Source organism: Callorhinus ursinus, unplaced genomic scaffold (genome assembly GCF_003265705.2).
Source record: "Callorhinus ursinus isolate GAN/ISIS: 27379988/994484 unplaced genomic scaffold, GSC_fseal_2.0 scaffold47, whole genome shotgun sequence".
NCBI lineage: Eukaryota > Metazoa > Chordata > Mammalia > Carnivora > Otariidae > Callorhinus > Callorhinus ursinus.
In genome coordinates, this window is record NW_027397109.1 from 3,089,803 (window position 1) to 3,112,742 (window position 22,940).

Consider the following 22,940-nt stretch of genomic DNA (forward strand, 5'->3'; position numbering starts at 1 on the left):
TCTGTACTGTGTAGACCTGGCTAAACTGCAACTCTCTATCCCAGGATTCTCTTCCATATATAGTTACAGGCTTGGTGGAACACAAGGGAAAACAGCACAAGAGTTGGGAGGCAGAGAGAAGCAACAGCCACTATGTTTGGAGTTGAGTGGAGGGCCAGCTACTGTTGCAGTTTGTACAGAGTGATCTCTCGCTCACTTTGTGGGTGGGGTAGCAGCTGGACCCACAGATAAGTCCAAATGCAGCCGCGGGTCTTTTCCTCCTGCTTCTCTGAGTCCTGGGCCATGGATATGTGTCCCTGTGTAAATGGGAAACTGTCTCTTCTGAAAGTCACCAGGTGTTGGAGTTTAAAGCAGTGAGGAACAGATGTAGGTTCTGGTTTATCCTTGTCTTTCCTCTTTGTGCATCAATTTTTCTTACCTGCCTGTCCAGTTTGTTGACCTCCAGAAAGGTCAGTCTCACCATCAGCCTTTGACACCAGCTCACCTTCTTAATTCTCAAGCTTAGTGATGTTTTTTTTCTGATTCTCCAACTGATGCCTTATATATCTTTATTTTACTACCTTCTTGCATAATTGTGTATGATTAAATAATCATTATAACTTCTTTTTTGATTAAATAAGTTCTTATTTATATCATTTCAGCTTTCCTGATCAAACCTGAAGTGATACAAACTTTGAGTCTGAAACTTTTATTAAATGAGGTCCCAAGGCATCCAGCATAGCCATCCCATATGATTCACCTTTAGATTCCTTGAACAGGTGTCATGATGACAGAGTGGGGACACGGTTCTTGGAGCCCCATTGTTACTGGGATTAGGCATGGGTAAGAGTTAGTTGGCCTAGGGACAAAACTCACCACTTTTTGTTATTTTGCCCATGTTTGATTTTGCACAAACCCATTTACCTTTCTGTTTATATTTCCCGCACTTTGTGCATTAGGAGGGGATTGAATTTTGAGAACTGTTGCAAGGGGAAAAAGGGGGGCTGGGGTCAAAACAGCATTCAACAAAAGATAACTGTTATTATTATTTAACATATAACATATACAATTAGTAAATTATGACTACCCATTTCTTCAAATACAAATGATTTTAAATATTTCAACCACCAATATTACTAAAATGAGTACGATTCTCATTTGTAACCAAGAAGTATGCAAATAATTTAAACTCAGTAAAGAACTGCACATATTAGTACATTATATGCAATGAAATACACCAAGTCAAGTTCATCCTAGATTTGCAGCGAAACACAGATAAAATTCAGATAGAAATCTTTTGTCTTGCTGTTCCCCTTAGATGATTTAGTTCACCTCCATGGCTTCAACTGCAGGTCAAATGCAAGTGACTCCAACATCTATGTCCAGGCTCATGAGGATGCTCCACTGATGTTCCTGAGAGGTGAACTTCAAAGTTGGAGGGCTGTGTTCACAGAGGAAGCCACATGGAACCACAATTAGAAAACAAATCGCTGCAAATGTGTGTGCATGCACACACATAAAGAATTGGCTGAAAGCATTTTTCCTAGGATGTCCAACACAGTCCTGGCTTACAGTACATGAATGTGAGATGTACATAGCATAGTTTACAGTAGCAAGGCCCTTTTTTAATACATGAATACCTTTCAGTGCCTTGCTATAAGGGTATGCTATTGTCCATACTTTACCTATAGGAAAAAAAAAATTTTTTCTTGCAGTGAATTACATAGTTTCTCTCATTCCATTCCCTGGCTTGTTTCTGGCTTGTAGCTCTGGTGCAATGAATTGTGGATCACCACATCAAAAACTAATGATGTATTGTATGGTGATTAACATAACATAATAAAACAAAATTTAAAAAAAAGAAACACGAAGCAAGTATGTTACCTAAAAAACATCAACTGCAGGGGTGTCTGAGTGGCTCAGTCGTTAAGCATCTGCTTTCGGCTCAGGTCATGATCCCAGGGTCCTGGGATCGAGCCCCGCATTGGGCTCGGCAGGAAGCCTGCTTCTCCCTCTCCCACTCCCCCTGCTTGTGTTCCTGCTCTGGCTGTGTCTCTCTCTGTCAAATAAATAAATAAATCTTTAAAAAAAATCAGCTGCTAAGGATAAATGTGCTCTGAGCCCATGCACAAAATACGCGATAGTAAAAAAAAAAAAAGAAAGAAAGAAAAGAAAAAAGGAAATTAAAAAGGATAAGAGCTTTTCAATCAATTTGATAAAAAAATTTAAGTTAATTAAAAGAAGATTCTATTTTTCCCTAGAAGGCGACACTGATCTTTATTATTAATGCATACCAGCGTTCCATAACTGTGCATAATGATGGCCTGTAACATCAGGAGCAGTTTCATCTGGAGCCTAATTTGTTATAAAATCTTTTCTAGTATTCTTAAAGTGTGGCCTCTGCCACTGCTTCCCTCCTACTTCTGGGTTAGTTCTGAACTCTGAGAGAATGTCTTCCTTTCTGCTTTCACCTGAGAATTAATTTATAAGATTGTTTTTAGCTTTAAAGTAGTTTTCCAACCTTCAAAAAAAAATCACTTATAAGATTTTCACTTTGCCTTCGTTTTTTTTGTGTTCTATAAAAAGAAACTATTGTCCGAACATCACACGCAGGCAATCTTCTCTTCTGTAAGAACAACCCTTAGCAGGGAGAGCAAAGAGAAAGGTGATTGAAAGATGTCATATTTTAGTTCAAATATTAGAATTAGAGAAGATTAAAATATTCCCAAAATAAGTGTATCAAGTTTAATTGAATCATTCATGCCTACATTTATTCACGTGACTAAATATTTATTGGGGTGCTTTGCCAGGCACTGTATTGGATACTAGGAAGATAAAGATGTTTAAAAGCGTTTCTACAACTGAGGGGATTATGGTATTTACTACCCTTACTTGTTGTCCCAGATACAAGAATAAAAGGAAAATTAAGTCACAGTCCTTACTTTCAGGGAATTACAATTTCATACAAATGTACAAAGTAGGGACTCCTGAGTGGCTCAGTCGGTTGAGTGTCTGACTCTTGATATCTGCTCAGGTCATGATCTCAGGGTCATGAGGTAGAGTCCCATGTAGGGCTGTGCGCTCAGCATGGAGTCTACTTGAGATTCTCTGTCTCTCCCTCTCCCCCTTCCCACCCCCATGTGCTCCCTCTCTCTCTCTGTCTCTCTCTCTAAAAATAAACAAATCAATAAAATCTAAATAAATAAATAAATAACAAAGTAAAACTCAATATAGAACAATGCTCCAGCCCATGTGTGTAAAATGTGTCAGATGTGAAAGTCCATGGGGCCAAAGGATTTGAAGGAGACTCTGTGAAGGAGATAATCCTTAAGTTGGATCAGGAAGGATGGGCAGAAACCATGGCACATCAATACTATATAATATTCTGCAGTTAGTTAAAAGAATGTTTCATTGTTGAGTAAGACAAAGAAAGTTGTAAAACATATATATGGTAGGATTCACTATTCATAAAAATAAAAATCAAAACCTCAAAAAAAAGAATAGTCTGCATTTGGACAGATATTTAGAAAGGAAAGATGTGGCAGCCAGTAAATATTTCCAGAAGGCATAGGGTACTCCATATTTAGGGGCAAGGAAAAGACTGGGCTGTCCGCAGTAAGTGTGGGGTATGGAGGAATCACCCCAGTAGAAAAACATGACAATGTGGGAGGAGATTCACATTCTATGTTATAATCTGTAAAGCAAGAGCAGTATCAATTGCAGTTACCTTCTCTTGCATAAGATATAACCCAGCACAGCTGTAAGAGACTGGGAGTGCCTAAGGTCTAGACATCCATTTACCTTCTTCATAAAGAAAATTCTGGAGAAAATGGCCAGCTACCAGAAGATACCAGTCCATAAGATAAAATGTACATAAGGTGTACCTATGGTCATATATTACAGGAAGTTATCCAGAGATTAAATACAAAGTATTTATGAAGTAAATACAAAGATGTACAGATATAACATTGAAAATTCCAGATAGGAAACTGATTTACATTCTACAATAAAAAGCAGAGGGGAGAGAAAAAAGATACAGAATTAGATCTAATAATACCCAGACAGAAGAAGGGATGAGGGAAGAGAGAAAATAGAGAAAGCTGCCCAAACAAACCAGTTTAGATAAGTGGGAGAAAGAGGGGTAAAATGGAGACCAAATGAGAATCGAAGTAAGATTTGCCTGTGCTATCTCTTAGGGGGAATGGGCCCTTCCTCAAGGCTGCTGGGAAGGAACAGAGGAAAAGTGCAAAGCAGACCTCTCCCATTACAGTTCTCTTATCCATTTAATTCTGTGGAAGGAAGACCTAGTAAGAAAGGTAGAAATTAAATACCCTGAATCATCAGTTTTCCCAGTACTGGCTCGTTGGTAACATGGCCCGGGATTCTCAAACATGGTGAGCTCTCAGTAGTTCTCATCTTAGGAAGAAGGAATTGAACTTTAAGGATCATTTAGCCAACAAATTCATTCTTAAGGTCGATAAATCAATTTCTTTTTAAAGAAGCTATATGCAATTTGGTCCCATCACTTCTACTTACATGTCACTGATGAGAAATTAGACTCCTGGCCACACTGAGCTGCAAGGGATGATGGTAAATATAGCCTCTAGCTGACTGGCCATGGCTACCCTAAGAAGAAAGTGGACAAATTAGAGAGAAAGCTCAGGAAATGAATTTTGAGAGAAAACCAAGATTTTTCCTTAGTCTGCCTTTCATAGCTAATCAAACCATGCACTCCCCTCCTTGACAGATATTTACCTCCACTCAAAGGGAAAACCTCAGCATCTTATTCACTAAGTGTAACCAGTTCAAAACCCCAGGCCTGTGGATGATGTGGATTTCCCTTCATCAAGCCCAGCTTTGGTTCCTTGCAGTTCAGTAATCTACAAACTAATAGACAAGTTATCTGTCCTTCACTCCAATCCAGTATATCATGGTGAAGAAGAATTTAAGGCATCCCTTAATCCCCAGAGCTCAATTTCATTCCATTTTGCCTGCACACAGGCTCATTCTTGCTCAAGCTTTCTCTCTTAAAAGATTTTCCTAGAAGCAGCAAGGAACATCCAAAACACAAAATCATTCTGAATTGTTCTAACTAGTTTCCTTGGAGCACAGTCTTGAAAAATAACTAAAGATTTCACTAGCTTCCCAAGCTGTTATATATGTTTTTTTCCACTCAACATCAAATCATTAAGAAAATACCAAACATGGCATGATATATTCAAAGTGCTGAAAGGAAAAAAAACTTACAACCAAGAATATGCTACCCAGCAAGGTTTTCATTCAGAACTGAAGGGAAGATAAAGAGTTTCCCGACAAGCAGAAGCCAAATGTCCATCAGCACTAAATCAACTTTATAGGAAGTTTTAAAGGGACTTCTTTCAGTGGAAAAGAAAGGCTATAACTAGAAATAAGAAAACACAAGAAATAAAAATTCTCATTGGTAAAGACAAACATCTAGAAAAGGTGGTGAATCAACTAGTTAAAAAGCTAGTATAAGGTTTAAAAAAACAAAAGTAGTAAAATGAATATGTCTACTATAATGAGTTAAGGGATACACAAAATAAAAAGATGCAAAATATGTCGTCAAAAACATAAAATGTGCAGGGGTAAAGGTAAATGTGTAGAGCTTTTAAAATGTGTTCAAACTTTAACCAACAACTTAAAGTAGACTGCTATGTACATAGGATGTTATATATGAAGCTCACGGTAATTACAAATAAAAATCCTGTAACAGGGGCGCCTGGGTGGCTCAGTTGTTAAGCGTCTGCCTTCGGCTCAGGTCATGATCCCAGGGTTCTGGGATCCAGCCCTGCATTGGGCTCCCTGCTCAGTGGGAAGCCTGCTTCTCCCTCTCCCACTCCCCCTGGTTGTGTTCCCTCTCTTGCTGTGTCTCTCTCTGTCGAATAAATAAATAAAATCTTAAAAAAAAATCCTGTAACAGATAGACAAAAAATTAAGAGAAAGGATTCTAACATAACACTAAAGGGGGTCATCAGATCACAAGGAAAGAGTGCAGAAGAAGAAAGGAACACAGAAGAACAAAACCCACCAAAAGCAGTTAACAAAATGGAAATAAATACATACCTTTCAGTCATTACTTTAAATGTAAATGGATTAATGCTCCAATCAAAACACATGGGTGGCTGAATGGATAAAAAAAAAAGACCCATTTATATGCCGCCTTCAAGAGACTCACTTTATTTATTTTTTTTAAGAGATTTTATTTATTTATTTGAGAGAGACAGAGAGAGCATGAGCTGGGTGAGGGGCCGGGAGAGAAGCAGGCTGTCCATTGAGCAGGGAGCCCGATGCAGGGCTCAGTCCTGTGGGATCATGACCTGGGCAGAAGGCGGACACCTAACCAACTGAGCCACTCAGGTGTCCCAACTCACTTTAGATCTAAAGGCATCCACAGACTGAAAGTGAAGGGATGGAAAATATATTCCATGCAAATGGAAATGAAAAGAAAGCTGGAGTAGCAATACTTATATCAGGCAAAATAGACTTTTTTTTTTTACTGAATATTTTTTAAATTAACATATAATGTATTATTTGTTTCAGGGGTACAGGTCTGTGATTCACCAGTCTTATACAACACACAGTGCTCACCACAACACATACCCTCCCCAATGTCCATCACCCAGGCACCTCATCCCCCCACCCCCCAGCAACCCTCAGTTTGTTTCCTAAGATTAAGAGTTTCTTATGGTTTATCTCCCTCTCTGGTTTCATCTTGTTTCATTTTTTCCTCTCTTCCCCTATCATCCTCTATCTTGAGGAATTTAAGATAAAATAATAAGACAAAATAGACTTTAAAAACAAAGAGTGTAACAAGAGACAAAAAAGGGCATTACATAATGATAAAGGTATAATCTAACAAGGAGATATAACACTTGTAAATAGGTATGTACCCAACATAGGAGCATCTAAATATATAAAGCAAATATTAACAGGCACAAGAGAAAAAATTGACAGTAATACAGTAATAGGGGACTTTTACACCTCACTTACATCAGTGAATTGTTCATCCAGATAGAAAAATAATAAATAAACATTAACTTTGAACAACACATTAGTCCAAAAATACTTATAGATATGTACAGAACATTTCATCCAAAAGAGCAGAATATACATTCTTCTCAAGCACATCCAGAACATTCTTCAGATTAGATTACATGTTAGGCCACACAACAAATCTCAAATTTAAGAAGATTGAAATCATATCAAGTATCTTTTCTGACCACAACAATATGAAACTAGAAATCAATTACAAGAAGAAAATTGAAAACAAAACAAAACAAAACAAAATACAAATGTGGCGCCTAAACAATATGTTGCTAAAAAATGAAGGTGTCAGTGAAGAAATCAAAGAGGAAACAAATATATATATTGGGAATATATACTGGGGGTGGAGGGTTTTGACAAATTGGCTCATGTAATTATTATGGAGGCTAGGAAGTCCCATGATTTACCATTTGAACCTGGAAATTCAGGGAAAATAGTGGCTTAATTCCAGTCCCGGTCTAAAGGCCTGCAAACCAGGGGAGTCAATGATGTCCATTCCAGTCCAAGGACAGGAGAAGACTGATGTCCTAGCACAAGCCAACAGACTGGGAAAAAAAATGCAGATTTCTCCTCCCTCTTCCTTTTTTTTCTATTCAGGCCCTCAACAGATCTGATGATGTACACCCACATTGGAGAGGGCAATCTACCTTACTGAGTCCACCAGTTCAGATGTTATTCTTATCTGGAAGCACCTGCACAAAACACACCCAGAAATAATCTTTGTCATGGTCACTCTACACAGCAGGGGAGTTAACACATAAAATTAACCATCACAAGAACTATTCCCTTTTTCCAAGTGTCAACTCTTGCCCGTTATCTGTCTCTTTTACTCACTTCCCAGTACCTTAGGAAGTTGCTTTTTATATTTTATCCAGAGTTTATGGTTGTTCTCTCTTAGAGGTTTAGTCCAACAGGATCTAGTTTATATTACTAGAAGAAATTCCCACCAACTCAACTCCACTGCTTGCATATAAGATAATGGCTGCATTGCTTATTTTCACATTCAAGACTGCATAATCTGGCTTTAACCTTTGTCTTCCATTTCACCTTCATATAGATTACCTTCCCTTCCTTACACATTGCATCTTATGCATTCATTAAACAAGAGGCTTTTGAGCATGTATCAGGCAGCTGGAGACAAAGCCAGTACTACTCTTGCATTCTTGAAGCAGACAGCATAGAAGTCTTTCAAATGTGCTTGGTCATTACTGCTTGGAGTCTTTGCTGATGTGTGGTTACTTCCTCTATATTTTAATTCCTGCAAATATTCTCTTTTATCCTTTTACATATCAAATTCTGTTTCATCATACCCTTTGTTAACTTTATTTATTGCATCTTTTTCTCTTCTTGAATGAACTTTATTGCATCTTTTTCTCTTCTTGAATGAACTAGAGAAATATTATCAGGAATTCAGTGCCCTTTCTTTGTGTTACAGTGTCCAGTCCACTGTTGGTGTATGGATATGCCCAGTAAATGAATTAATGCTATTAACTTCTTTAGTCTTGATTTGTAACTCATCACAATATTGAATATATAAAAGTTTGTTGCTAATGAAGCAAAGGGTTATGTTGAAGGCTGTAGGTTTTTTATTGAAAAATAAAAATGGGATTTTATAATATCTTTCAAAGCCTTTTGGTATTTTTATGCATTGAGAATAATTTACCTGCATACTTTTCATGCTAATCTGAATCATTGGCATATGGCGGAGAAAATCATTAGAATTCCATGTTGATGTTTCACTGTTAATTAATTTGTTTGGTTCCCTTGGTCATGATAATGTCTGAAATGCTTTTGCAGTAATTTTTATGTTCTTTCAACCCAGGAATAAACCAAGAGAATCTGAAGGTCATAGGAACACATTCTCTTTATTTTGCCTATTTGCATTCATCAATTTATTTTCCCTCCCATCTGCCAGCCAAGAGTGGCCTCAGCAGTTAGTGGTGCAATGGGAGCTATTCATGTCAAATAGACTGGTTCAAGTCCAACAGAGGTCCAGCGAATAGTTTTTGATACTTGAAACCATAAGTCTTTACTTAGAATTTATTGCATATGCATTAGTGTCTTTCTCTTAAAAAAAAAAAGAGAGAAACACATATGTGCATGTTCAGATAAAAGCTAGATCATTGTTATCCATCCTTTGGGAATCTATCTCTTGAACCACAAATCAAAATGCTGACAAAGGTTTCCGTGCCACTGCTGAGTGTAAAAGGATGTATGTGAAGTATAGGTTACATAATGAAATGCAAGAATTTCAGAATAATACGGTGACTAATAGAGTTGAGTAAAAACTGGAATCAGAACTGCCCTGAACAACCCAAGGCATACAACCCTCATAGACTTTCATTTCAATGCAGAAATGGTGACCTCTATCATGTCTATGAAGATTCTGAATTTCTTGAGACAAGTCTGTATCTTATTTTGGATCCATCATTGTCCATTGTGCAGTCCTGGGAGGACATAGGCGGGGCTGACATTCAGCAGTGTGTTCCAGTATGGCCAAAATAATGGTTTAGCTACCATCTGTTCTGACTGTCAGTGCCCGAACCATATCAGTTACTAAATATGTTGATAATATTCTCTCTCTCTCTCTCTCTCTCTCTCTCCTTAAAAAGGTGTTTTATCTTAGAGTGCTGCTTTTCCCTAGAGGGAATGGAATACACTGCGGAAGGGAGGTAAGACCATATATTTTTGCATATCAACATAATATGTTTCTTTTACATTTTTCAGGAGACATGTATACACGTATATGTTAAGTCCAAGTTAATGTCCAAGTCATTGGATGCTAGATTGCAGCCTGAGATGTGGATGGGAAAGAGTGGTGCATTAAGAGCAATGAACAGGAAGAGGAAATGGAACTGGAAGTAAGCAGTGGCTGCTTTCAAGGGCCAATGTAGATGCCATAATAGTAACAATCGGATAGGAGAGGAGAGGAAGAAGACAAGCAGACATAAGCTTGAGAATCAGACAGAGTAGAATGGGACTCTCAGTTCACCAGTTTACAAACGCCCTGTGTTCTGGGCCCACAGGGCTGCCTCACAGTTTTACTACATTGTTTTTTCATAAATAGACTTTCCTACTTTTAAAGAGGACTGGAGGATATCAAATGGTTCCCATCCTTGTCAAGCCCTCAACTCGTCCCCTCCTCAACTCATTCTATGATTTATAGACAAAATAGAAGCCACTGAATGAGACCTTCCTCAAAACCCAAAAGTCTGGGTCACCTGGGTGGCTCAGTCAGTTGGGCATCTGCCTTCAGCTCAGGTCATGATCCCAGGGTGCTGGAATCCAGCTTAGCCTCGGGCTCCGTGCTCAGCGGGGAGTCTGCTTGTTCTTCTCTCTCTGACCATCACCCTTGCTCATGCTCTCGCTCAGTCACTCACTCACTCTTTCTCTCAAATGAATAAATATACAAAAATCTTAAAAAAAAAACCACAAATATTCCTGTCGCCAATCTCTCCTTCATCTTCCTGCTGTGATGGGAGAGGTGTGTCTTCTCCTACTGGGGGCCACTCTTCCCACTTCCTGTCCTCTCCTGTCTCCTCAGGAATCTTTTCTGGAAATGTTGGTGTGATCCTCTTTTATCCTTTAATACTGACCATGGTTCTAAATGACATTGATAAGGTGATGATTCCTAATTTTGATCTTCTACTGCATCTCTGGGGTCTAGATTCCTATCAAATGTTTGACTTAATACCTCAGCTTTGATGCCTGACAGACATTTAAAACTTAATGTAACCAAATACTCGATTTCTTTTCTTTTTTTTTTTTTAAGATTTATTTTTTGAGAGAGAGAGAAAGTACATGCAGGGGGTGGGGGGTGGCAGAGGAAGAGGGAGAGAGAATCTAAAGCTGACTCTGCCCTGAGGGCAGATCCCAACGGTGAGCTCAATCCCAGACCCTGAGATCATAAACTGAGCCGAAACCAAGAGTCGGAAACCTAACCAACTGAGCCATCCAGGCGCCCCCTTGATTTCTTTATTTTTGTACTCTTTCTGGTTTCCCCATATTAGTAATTTATAGAGCTTTTGCTCAGGCAAATATGTAGGGTCATTTGTGATTCTGATTTTTCTCATAGTCACATTTTTAAAAAGTAGGGTGGTTATGTTAACTAGAATTTAGATAGAAATTTGAAAAAATAAAAAAATAAAAAGTAGGGAGGTTATCATACCCCGAGCACACTTATATTGCTTTTTTTTCTCTACATTGGCAAGCAGGAGGCTACAGCAGATTTTGCTGGAAAAAAGAAAAAGTAAAAAGGATATATGAATTTGGCAAAAATATTGTGAGACAATACCCAAAATTATTTAAAGGTTTTGAATTATATAAGCCATGCAGCAGTAAGGGAAAAGAAAATTATGATTGCCTGTATACTACCACATAATAAATCAAATGGTAAAAGAACATGCATCTTATAGTCCTCTTTCCCCATGAGAATTAACCCCCTTCTTAATTTTTTTTATCATTCCTGTGAATTCCTCTGAGCTTTTATTACAAACTAATAGATTAATTAATAATATAAAGAGATTTTTACATGGTGCAAAATGGTTTATAAATGATATTATATACACTCTTGGGATTTTTTTTTTTTCTTTTCAGTATTTCATTTCAGAGATGCAATCATTTTACTACCTGTGACTCTAGTTCATTTCCATGGATGATAGGATTCCATTCTGTGAACATACCACAGCTCTTTCCCATTCTTCTGCTGATGGGTGTGATACTATTTCTAAGTTTGTAATTTTATAAGCAATACTGCTCTGAACATTCTTTTTCGTGTCTTCTAGTATATATGTGTAAGAGTTTCTCCATGACACATACTAAGGAGTGAAATTGCTAGGTGATAAAATATAGGTATCTTTAACCTAACTGGATATTGTTAAATCTTTTTTCAAATAGTTTAAGTAAAAAATATCACTAGAAATTGTCAAGAGTTCCTTTGTTCACATCCTTGCCAACACTTGGAACTGTCAGACTTAATGTTCTCCAATCTGATGGGAGTAAAAATGTATCTTATTAAATTTTTATTTTATTTTACTTTATTAATATGATTGAGAATATTTGATATATTTTTTGCCCATTCATGTTTCTTCTCTGTAAATTACTTGTTCAAACCTTCTGTTCAATTTTATATAATTCTTTTTGTTTTCTTCCTTAGAATACTATTTTTCCCAAAGATTATTCCAAAAGAAAATATTTGAAAAGATGCCTCTCCCATGAATAAAAAAGAATATATGTGAACTTGGTCTTGGCCACTAGACACTTTTTATTCTCCAAAAAGATAAAAACAAAAAGACTCAGGTAAAGTTTATCAGTGGACCACAATAGTACTTGGAATCTCATTAAGTTACAGGTAGGGCATTGAGAAGGCTTTCTTTCCTGGCAGTAATAATACTGGAGGGGTTGCCTTGATTATGGTGGGCTTCTGGCCTGGAAAGGAACCTGATATAGTAGTGGAGAATGCCTTCGACATGCCCAGGGAATACACTGTGAAGGGCCTGAGTCCAGCCTTGGCTTACTTTGACTTGTCTCACTCTCACTGATTATAGATGAGAGTGCCGTCCAGACCCTACTGTCTCTTCCAAGCAGATGTGTGCAGGTGGCCTGGAATTGTAAGTGTTCTTCTATAAATAAAATTTATTACAGGATTAAGTATCACTTGTCAGTCTTGAAAGGAGTAGATTGGGTCCCTCAGTCTGACCATTCAAAGATCTGAGGGATGCCCCTGGCATCTCCTTGTCCGTGGAAGCTTTCTTTTCTAGATCTGTCTGTGTCTCTCTACCTCTAGAGACTTCAGAGCATTTTTTTTTTATACAAAATACACAGCCCATAAGCAGTGTAATGTATTAAATTATATAGGGCGTAATAAAGCATTCATGTTTTTCTCCCTCAACAGATAGAAAACAGATGTGTTTCTGAAGCAGCTCAGAAAGTGAATGTGTAAAGAAAGAAAAATCATATCTTGCAGCCAAGAAAATAAAAGAACTGTATTTCAGACTGGGGTCATGTTGTACGTATGGGCTCACCCCCACACCTGGGTGAGGTCATTTGTCAATTTAAAAAGGGAGAGAAGTGAGTGATCCATTTGAGTGTTAAGTTTTCTGTGCCTGATATTTGTGGTTACATTGAGATGTCCATATAAATTAATGACAATAATAATGAGGCAAAAAAAATCCTTCAATAAATTGAAGTTTCATCTTATGAGTGCAGTTGAGATGACTTAAGTGTTCTTCTACAGATTTTGTAGATCACTTTACAGTGAGAGGTTGAATTAACTTATTTGAATCTCAATTTCCCAGTAATACGGGGATGCTACCGTGTTTGAGCCCAAGTATTTGTCTTAGAACTAAAGTAAAACAAACTATAATTTTATACCACCATTTTAACAATGGAAAATTACTAAGACTCAGCATGTTTTCCTTCCTTTCCTGTGTTTATACAGCTAATAAGTGAAGTCAGATTCAACCTAGACCCTAAATCCAGTGTTATTTCTGTTGATATATTTGCATTTCCTCTTGGTACAGTGAAGTTTGATGGTCAAATGAAAGTGTTTTAAAAAACTAAGCCTGTAGTCTGTTAAATGACTTATGGTATTAATTCTCAGAGAGAGGGAGAGGGAGTGGGGGAGAGAGAGAGAAGAGAGAGATTCTGATTCAGCCTTTGTCAATTAAAAATAAATTACGCGGCAAATCATTACACTGAATGTTCAGGGTGCAGGGCAGGATCTCCCAACCTTGGCACTATTGACATTTTGAGTTGGGTAATCTTTCTTGGGGCTTTCCCAGTGCATTGCACAATGTTAAGTAACATCTCTGGCTTCTACCCACTAGTTGCCAGTAGCAAGCATCCCCTCCCCCCACTGAGTTCCAGTTGTGACAACCAAAAATGTTTCCCAAAATTCCAAAATGTCCCCCACTCCAACCTTCAGTTGGGAACCACTGGTGTACAGATATGGAATATGGGGCTTGTTTTCTGAAGAATATATGTAGGATAGGATAGAAGGATAATGTTTAATCTTGTGGTAAGTTGCTATATGTGTGTAGTGAATGAAAAAGTTGGTCAGGTTAGTATTGATCACATCATGGAAGGTTTTGTGTGAAGCACTGTAGAGCTTTGTTTATGTTTTTGTTTTTAGATTTGTACTCAATCAGTTTGAATAACAACAAAGACTTCTATGACAGGAGATACACTGAATTTTAGGAGTAAGGAAACCTTGACCTTTCCTTAACTGCAGAGTCCATCCTAAGAAGTGAGTCTTTGATGATACTGCACTTCCAATTTTATCATAAATTAACAAATAAACACCATAAAATCCATGTTCTGTTAAAATTCGAAGAGTATAAAAAGTGTATTACTTGAAAAGATAGGATTGGCTTCATTTTATCTCAAATGTTTTTTCCTTGTCTTGTTATTTCATTGGTTATCCATCTTTTGCTTTATGATCAAACTAATTTTTTGTTGTTGTTTTGTGTATTCGTCTAAACATTTGTGCTCCTCCTCTGATAAGTACCCTGATTATCATTATGCTAGATTGTCTCTGTCTACCTCTCTCTTCTCTGTAATCAGTTTTATCTCTTTCCTTCTAATTTTTTTGTTTCTCTCAGGCCTGTCATCCTTGAGCATGGATGGCATATTTCTTCTACTTCTTACTCCTTAGAATATGCTTTTTCATTTCCATAACAATATTTTGTCTGAATTTTTTTAGACATTCTGGGACATGTTGGAGGATGAAAGTTTCGAAATGGATAAGAGACTGGTAAAAGAAGGAAGAATCTTTGATTCTTCTTGCTTCTTCTTTTGATTCCATTCAACCTGGGAGACCATGGACAGATAGGAGAAGCTGGGGAGGGAGCACATGAGGAGGTTGCTTATGCCTGTGCTAAATCTGAGCCCACACCATGATTTCTCATTGGAACTCCCAGTGCAATTAAATGGACTTAGCTCATAAGCAAAAATATTGAAATTAAACTAGTGCAGGGTAATAAGGAATAGAGGACATCAGAGGGTGGTTGTATTAGTCATTTCATTGAAACAGAATATAAAGAGATTTACAATAAGACATTGGCTCACAAACACTACACACAACTTAAAGCTAAAAAAAAAAAATCATGGGGCACCTGGGTGGCTCAGTCGGTTAGGCGTCCAACTCCTGATTTCAGCTTAGGTCATGATCTCATGGTCATGAGATGGAGCCCCTGGGTCAGACTCTGCTCTGGGCATGGAGTCTGCTCAAGATTCTCTCTCTCTTTCTCTGCCCATCCCCCCTTAAAAAAATCACATATTGCTGAATGCTGAAATTCCTGCCCTAAGGACTGAGATTTAAAAAATATCTATGCATATGTGAAAGAAATGTTAGACCCTCACTAACTATGTGTTTCCCTGGCTTTAACCCCCAAATCCCAAAATAGTATCCCTGTTTTAAGTCCATAACTTTAAATAGTCCACCTATACTAAGCTAGGAGTTAAATAAGCTAACTACAATAGCAATAAAAATATTGCAGGGAGAGTTGCAAATGCACGTGTTCACAAACCAGAAGACCTTACATTTTAGAATAGTCAAAGTAATTACTCTATTGATTGAGGGGAAAAAAAAAACTTAAATGCTAAAGTAAATCACTAGAGTTAAGTACACAAATCACAAATGTTGTAATTATTCTATTTATCAGGTTTTTAAGTGATAAACAGTAAAAATCCAGAGCCTAGGTTAAGCACATAATCAACAAAATCCAGGCATATTATATTTTAATGAGTTCCAGTTATAATTAAATAAGTCATTGACTCTCTATGAGAGCTGAGATCAGAAATGCTCTAGAAGGGCCTGCGATAGAGGACTACCCATGGTGTCTGCATGCTGAGGGCAGAGCCAGAGGGAGAAACCACTCACCACTTGCGGTCTTGGGAAGGTTCTGGGAGTCATCCTAGCTGAATCCACTGAGCTTTCTGAGCACTCACTGTGTACCAGGATTTTATACATCAGTGCATTTATATAACATGTATATCATCACAACAGCTCCAGGAGTTAGTTATGGTTATTGCTACCCTCTTGAAGATGAGGAAGCTAAAGCACAAAGTATTAAGTATGAAGCCTTCAAAGCATGCAGTTAAGAAGTTACAGAGCAGGGACGCCTGGGTGGCTCAGTCAGTTAAGCATCTGTCTTCGGCTCATGTCACGATGCCAGAGTCCTGGGATCGAGCCCAGAGTCAGGATCCCTGCTCAGCAGGGAGTCTGTTTCTCCCTCTCCCTCTGAGCCTGTTTCCTATTTGTGCTCTCTCTCATGCGTGCATGCTCTCTCTCCCAGATAAATAAATAAAATCATAAAAAAAAAAAGTTATAGATCAGGGACTCAAATTCAGATGCTTGTCTCCAGAGCTCAATGTCTTCACTTCTTTTACTGACCTCTGAAGCAAGGACTGGAGCTCTGCTCTGCTGTGCCCAACTCGGCACAGGAGGCTGGAACCTTTATATTTTAATCATATACACTGGCAGTAATCTCTGTGTCTTCAACATTTCAGAAACCCTCCAACATGATGTTCCCTCACTAGAATTTTGGCTAACCAAGAGTAGAAGCCAATAAAGGGTCAGAAAAAGGAGTTGTAAGAGAAGTAAGTAGAGAGATAGGAAGAAATCTCAAGAGGGATTTGGTCTCAGTGAATACATTTGAAGCACTTACTCTTTCTCAGGTGCTGTCGTCCATGATACATGTACCTTTTCAGCAAACACAATAGCCTCATGGAATCAATCTTATGGACCCCATTAGTGATGAATCGTTGGAAGTCATGAGTAGTTCAGGGTCTTGTTCAAAGGGCCAGACTGAAGACACACTTGAGCCAGCTCAAGCTAAATCCTCTGAATCCAAGATTGTAACATTTTCTCTATCTAACCAGAAATTTTGGGTCAGAACAACAGAAACAGAACAGAAAGAGAAGGGGAAATGAACTTACCGTATAGCTAAAGACCTGATAATAGATATAAATACCATAAAGACCACTCAGACTGGAGATTTGAGAAGGAAAGAGCCACTTGGTTTTCTTCTTATCACACCATAGATGCCTCAGCCTCCTTTCTCTGTGGGTGTCTGAAGTGGATGTGGGTCATCCTGGGAAAGACCCAAGCTCCCTCTGAAGGTGGGGTTCTGGTGAGTGAACATCCTGAAGTACCTCCCCAGAGCTTTTTTTTTTTTAAAGATTTTATTTATTTATTTGAGAGAGAGAGAGAATGAGGGATAGAGAGCATGAGAGGGAAGAGGGTCAGAGGGAGAAGCAGACTCCCCGCTGAGCAGGGAGCCCGATGTGGGACTCAATCCCGGGACTCCAGGATCATGACCTGAGCTGAAGGCAGTCACTTAACCAACTGAGCCACCCACGTGCCCCAGAGCTTTTTATTTTAGATGAATGGTACCATTGAGCATTACCAGGACACTGGACTCCCCTGCCTGGAGGAGTCCTTAGTTCTGAAGTATACAGACAGGAAGCTAAGAGGCCTCTTTGCAGACTGTGTGTGGTGGTGTTGAGAAACAACCATCTTTGAGAAGGATTTGTGGTTTTGTGCTTTTTTTTTTTTTTTTGTAGCCCTCATAAGTAAAAGTCTACCACATGAAAAGTTTATCTTTTATTTAAAATATGCTACTGTGTCAATGTCCATCAGAAGACTCTGGAATGAAACTTATCTTATAGTGGCCTGGAGAAGGGAACAATAGACTGGGTGTGGTGTGACCAACCTTTCTGGTTGCCCAGGACTAATAGAGTTCCCAGGACATGCTAAAACAGGGAAAGTCTTGGGAAAAAGAAAAACTAACACAACAAAAGGCAAGGGCCAAGGGATAAGTATGCTTGCCTTGTGAATGCAGAAAGGCATGTCTGGAGAGTGAATAATTCTACAGTCAAATAGTGACATGGTTCCAAAAGGTGAGTAAATAATATGATAGAGGTTTCCCCCTCTTATATTTCCACTTGCAAAAAGCTCATTTTTTTAAACACACACTTTTTTTCCAGTTTTATTGAGATATAATTGATATATAATATTGTGTAAATTTTGGGTGTACAACACAGTGATTTGATGTATGTACATATTGCAAAATGATCACCACAATAAGGTTAACAGTCATCATCTCACACAGTTACAATTGTTTTTCCTTGTTATGAGAAGTTTTAAGGTCTCCCTTAACAACTTTCAAATATACCATACAGTGCAGTTAACTGTATTCATTATGTTGTACATTGCATCTCCAGAACTTATTTATCTTATGCTAGAAATTTGTACCTTTTGATCACCTTCACCTAATTTCCCCAGCCCCCACCTCTGATAACCACAGATCCAATCTCTATTTCAATGAGTCCGATGTTTTTTTTTAAGATTCCACATATAAGTGAGATCATATAGCCATTTCTCTGTCAGAGTTGGCATAACACCTTCAAAAAGTCCACCCATGTTGCCACAAAAGGCAGCATTTCCTTCTTTTTATGATTGAATAGTATTTATATATATACAGATATAGTTTATACATCTATATATACCATAATTTCTTTATGTGTTCATCCACTGATGGACTCAGGTTGGTCCCATTTCTTGACTATTATAAATAATGCTGCAGTGAACATGGGGATGCCAATATCTCTTCTATATAATGATTTTATTTCCTTCAGATATATACCCAGAAGTGGAATTGCTGGATCATATGGTAACTCTACTTTTAATTTTTTGAGGCACCTCCGTACTGTTTTCCACTGTGGCTGCGCCAATTTACATTCCCACCAACAGTGCAAGAGGGATCCCTATTTTCCACATCCACGCCAGCATTTGTTATCTCTTATCTTTTTGATAATAGTAAATATACACTTTTTCATTCATCCCTTCCAATGCACTGGCAAAATTTTTATTATCCCAAAGTGTAAGATCAACAACAACAACAAACACTAAGAATGAACTCAAATGGTCACTTAAAATTAATGCTGAGAAGGGTTGCAGGATCCATCTGGTCATTTTTTTATAAGATTTTATTTATTTATTTATTTATTTATTTATTTATTTATTTATTTGAGAGAGAGAGAGAAATAATGCCTGGAAGCAGAAGGAGGGGCAAAGGGAGAGGCAGAGAATCTCAAGCTGACTCCATGCTGAACCAGGAGCCAACACTGGGCTTGTTCTCACAACCCTGAGACCCTGACCTGAGCTGAAACCAAGAGTTGGACACTTAACCACCTGAGCCACCCAGGTACCTCTCAGATCCATCTGGTCTTACAACCTTCTTTTACTAGATAAGAAACAGAGTCCCAGGAAGCAGGAAAGATTTGCCCCAAACCAGCCTTCTGAGGCCCAATTTTGTTAGGTACAGTAGTGAGATGCGATCTTATCAGAGGAAGTCCCCTTCTTGGATAATTCGACATTTTGCCAAACATCGAAGATGCAGTTGGATCACAACTCAAGTTGCTTTCATGTAACAGGATTCTGTTTTGTTCGCCTGAGTTGGCAAAGTTGCTGTGTGAGGACCCGGGAATTTCTGCAGCTTCGGAGGGGGGCCTGCTGTTGGAGGGAGTGTGGCAGCAGGAGCCACTGGTTGTTAGCCTGTGAGAATGCCTTCAGGTGGTCACTGCATCTGAAACACAGCCCTCAGAGATCTGACATCTCCTGGAAGGGCTGCCAAAATATTCCCACACAAATAGGGAAGTTTGAGCCTTTATGAAGTAGCTTACGGTTTCTGCATTAGTAAATGCAGCCCACTACTGTGAAGATCCCCATCATGTCTTGAAAAAGATACAGGAAGATCAGCCAAGGAAGAACATGTTTTGGGGAATCCTCATTCCAGTGGAGAAGTCACCTATCCTGCTACCACTCACCACTCTCCCAACTAAGAAACCAAGCTGGAAAAACCCGGCAGTTGCCTTTCTCTGTGTGAGTGTCTGTGTGTGGGGGGGGGGGGGGGAAGAAAGAAATCAATATCCAACACACAATCATATTTTTAAAAATATTAATTTCCTTGATTTAAAGAGGAAAATCTTAGTGGAATTAGCTTGTCAATGTGAAAGCATTACTGGTTATAATTTATTTCAGAATGTTTAAAGTATTGGGGGCAGGGAAGCACCCTCGGCCAATAATTTGCAATATTCTGTACCTAGTTAATGACCTTTTACATATGGACTTGAGCAGACTCCGTGGGTACAATATATTTCCAGTGTCCCAGTGGGTCGGGCCTAATTGATATCATTAGAGCCCCAGTCCTTTCACACGTGGCCTTGGAGATGTCGGTGTTACCAAGAAAGCTGCTTTTGATTTATTTTGCTTTTCTTCTTCATTCTTTACCTCTTTTCTTTCTTCCTTTCTCAAGTTCTGCTCAAAGGCCAAACTTGTGAAGGTTAAAAACCCACAATCCAACTGCAGGGTTGGAACATTCTGGCTTGCAAATCTGTTTCTAAAGTCAGGACTTCTAACGAGACGTCCTTGGCATGTCTAACGGGGAGTGAGGGAGTTTTTTTTTTTTTTTTTTTTTTTAAAGGGGGCAGACTATGTGTAAAACACACTAAAACATTTCATTCACTTCTCAGATGTCTCTTGTTCCGTTGGAAGAAAAGTATCTTCTTGCTCCAGCTGCAGCAAAAAACTTGAAGTCTCTAAATGATCTGATAAAACTTTTCTCTGTTCGGGTTCAAGTTTTGTGTCCCCTTAGCTCTGAAACAAGTTTTCATCCTCAGCCTTAAGCTTACAATGGAACTTTTATAGTAATTGACTCTTGTAAAAAGCCTTTAGGTTTGATTCTTTTTATTTAAGCTAAAACAATCCAATAAACGTGTTCAGATTGAGTGTGGGAAGTAAGCTTATGTGTTTTAGATTATTTTCAAATCTCTCCCTCTGTCAAGAAAAGAGATTCTGAAAGCCATCAGCCAGTGATCACGAATTTCATTTGATTCTGGAAGTAACCAATGTTTAGGTATGCCATCTAATAGTACAGATTCAATTATTTAGTGTATTCATTTCTACCAATTGAATTGCATTAAAAATACTAAATGTTATCATTCTTTGATGTTCCATTAAAATGAAAATATGAAAAGAATACCATTCATGGAATTTTATCCTTGAGATTTTTTTAAAAAATTTTTTGTGTCCTCTCTGTTGATAGGGTACAGGATAGATTACAGAACATTTTCACAAGCCTTTATTTAATTGATGTTCACAACCATGGATGGTATGCAGGGAAATTCCTGTATTTCAGAGGCAGAGACTGATAATTAAAGAGGCAAAATAGTTTGCCTGTGTCCACATAGTTGAGAGAGAACATAGACTGCCCATTCCCTATAATTTCTAGTTCATAGCTGTATCCATAACCAATAGCCGCCTGTTTGGGGAAAGTGTCCTGAACTCATAACATGGCTTGCAAAGCTTTGCAAAATTTGCACTGCCAGGTCAGTGTCCGTGTCCTCTGCCCAGGCTATGTGTCACTTCATGTTCTGCTAAACCCAACTTCGTGTGTCAAGTTCTATTTCCTTGTTTGTTTGTTTCTTTTTTCCTCAGCCTTTTCAGACATTCTTCTGTAACCTGGCATATCCTTAGTATGTTGCTATTTGTGCTATGGGGAGAAAGAAGGTTACATTCCCCAGTTAATAAACAGTGTTCTTTACTGTAGGACTTCTCAGGGTTAATATGCTAAGCGTTGCCAATCTCCGATTATGAAGTGCTGGCCTAATTTAAATAATCACGTGGTGAGGGGTAAGTGATTTGCCCAAAGTCATGCAGCCTAATAGCGAGTCCACTATCTGGGTTTCTGGGGGCTTAGTCCCAAGCCCATGCCATCAGTTGGAGTGACTGCTTTCTGGAGCAGACATTCATCTGTGCACTTTGGTCAAAATACTGGAGAACTGTTTGGGAATAAGGAAGTCATAGAAAGAAGCTGACATTGCAAAGGAATCACGATTGTATGAAGCAATGTAATCTTTCCCCAGCACCCATATCCAGTGGGCAATTGCAAGGGAGAGCTTCTAAAGCAGAAAGGACTTGAGAACATACCTTAAGTCAGATAGGTAGCAATGACCGGCTTTAATTTTACAAATGGACTGGTCCCTATAAAATATCGCAATCTATATTAATAAAACAGAAAGACAAGCACACACACACACATACTGCTTGAGCCACTTTTAAGGACTTTTTTTTTCTTTTATGACACACATTTTAAAGAACATTAGTACCTCCCAAGTCTTACAAATTGGCAGAGTCTGACCCTTGGTGAATTTCTGGAAGACAAAATAAGTGGAAAAATAATCTGACACAGTAAGCGATCACAGAGAAGAGAAACGTTAACTTCAAACTTGGCATTCCCTAATACTTCTGGATTCCTTGGCTTCACATAGGGCAGTACCTAGTCCACACTATGCTTTAATGCAAATTAGAAAAAAAAAAGATGCACCCCCCCCTTTGGGCAGAAACAACCCAACAGCTAAGGCACCCCTTCTTCCAGGAAAGCCCAGCCCTCTTCAGGACTGACAGCGAGCGAGCAGTACTCATGCTGGATTCCAGCCCCCACCTTCCCCTTTAGCTGCGTGTCCTAGTGCAGTGAACTCCCTGCACAACTGGACAGGAGCACTGGCTGCGGAGAACCCACACCTCCCTGGTCTCTCCTGCTTCCCTCAAAATATGATGTGTCATGCTTGGTCAGGGAACACAGCACCATTAGGGACCATTATTACCACCTAATACATTTTTATGGGCAAGGAGTGTTCTTCCATAGACTTCCCCCTTGGGTGCAGATCATATAACTATAAATTTCCTGGAGAGCTTCAGTTTCTTTGTTATGATGCTACAACCCCTCTCCACCCCATCGATTCTGTTCTCTGGAATTCTCTTCCTTATTCATCAGGCTTCCCTCCGTCCTACCTCTCTTTTGGCATATGCACTCCGACCTTCACAACCCCGC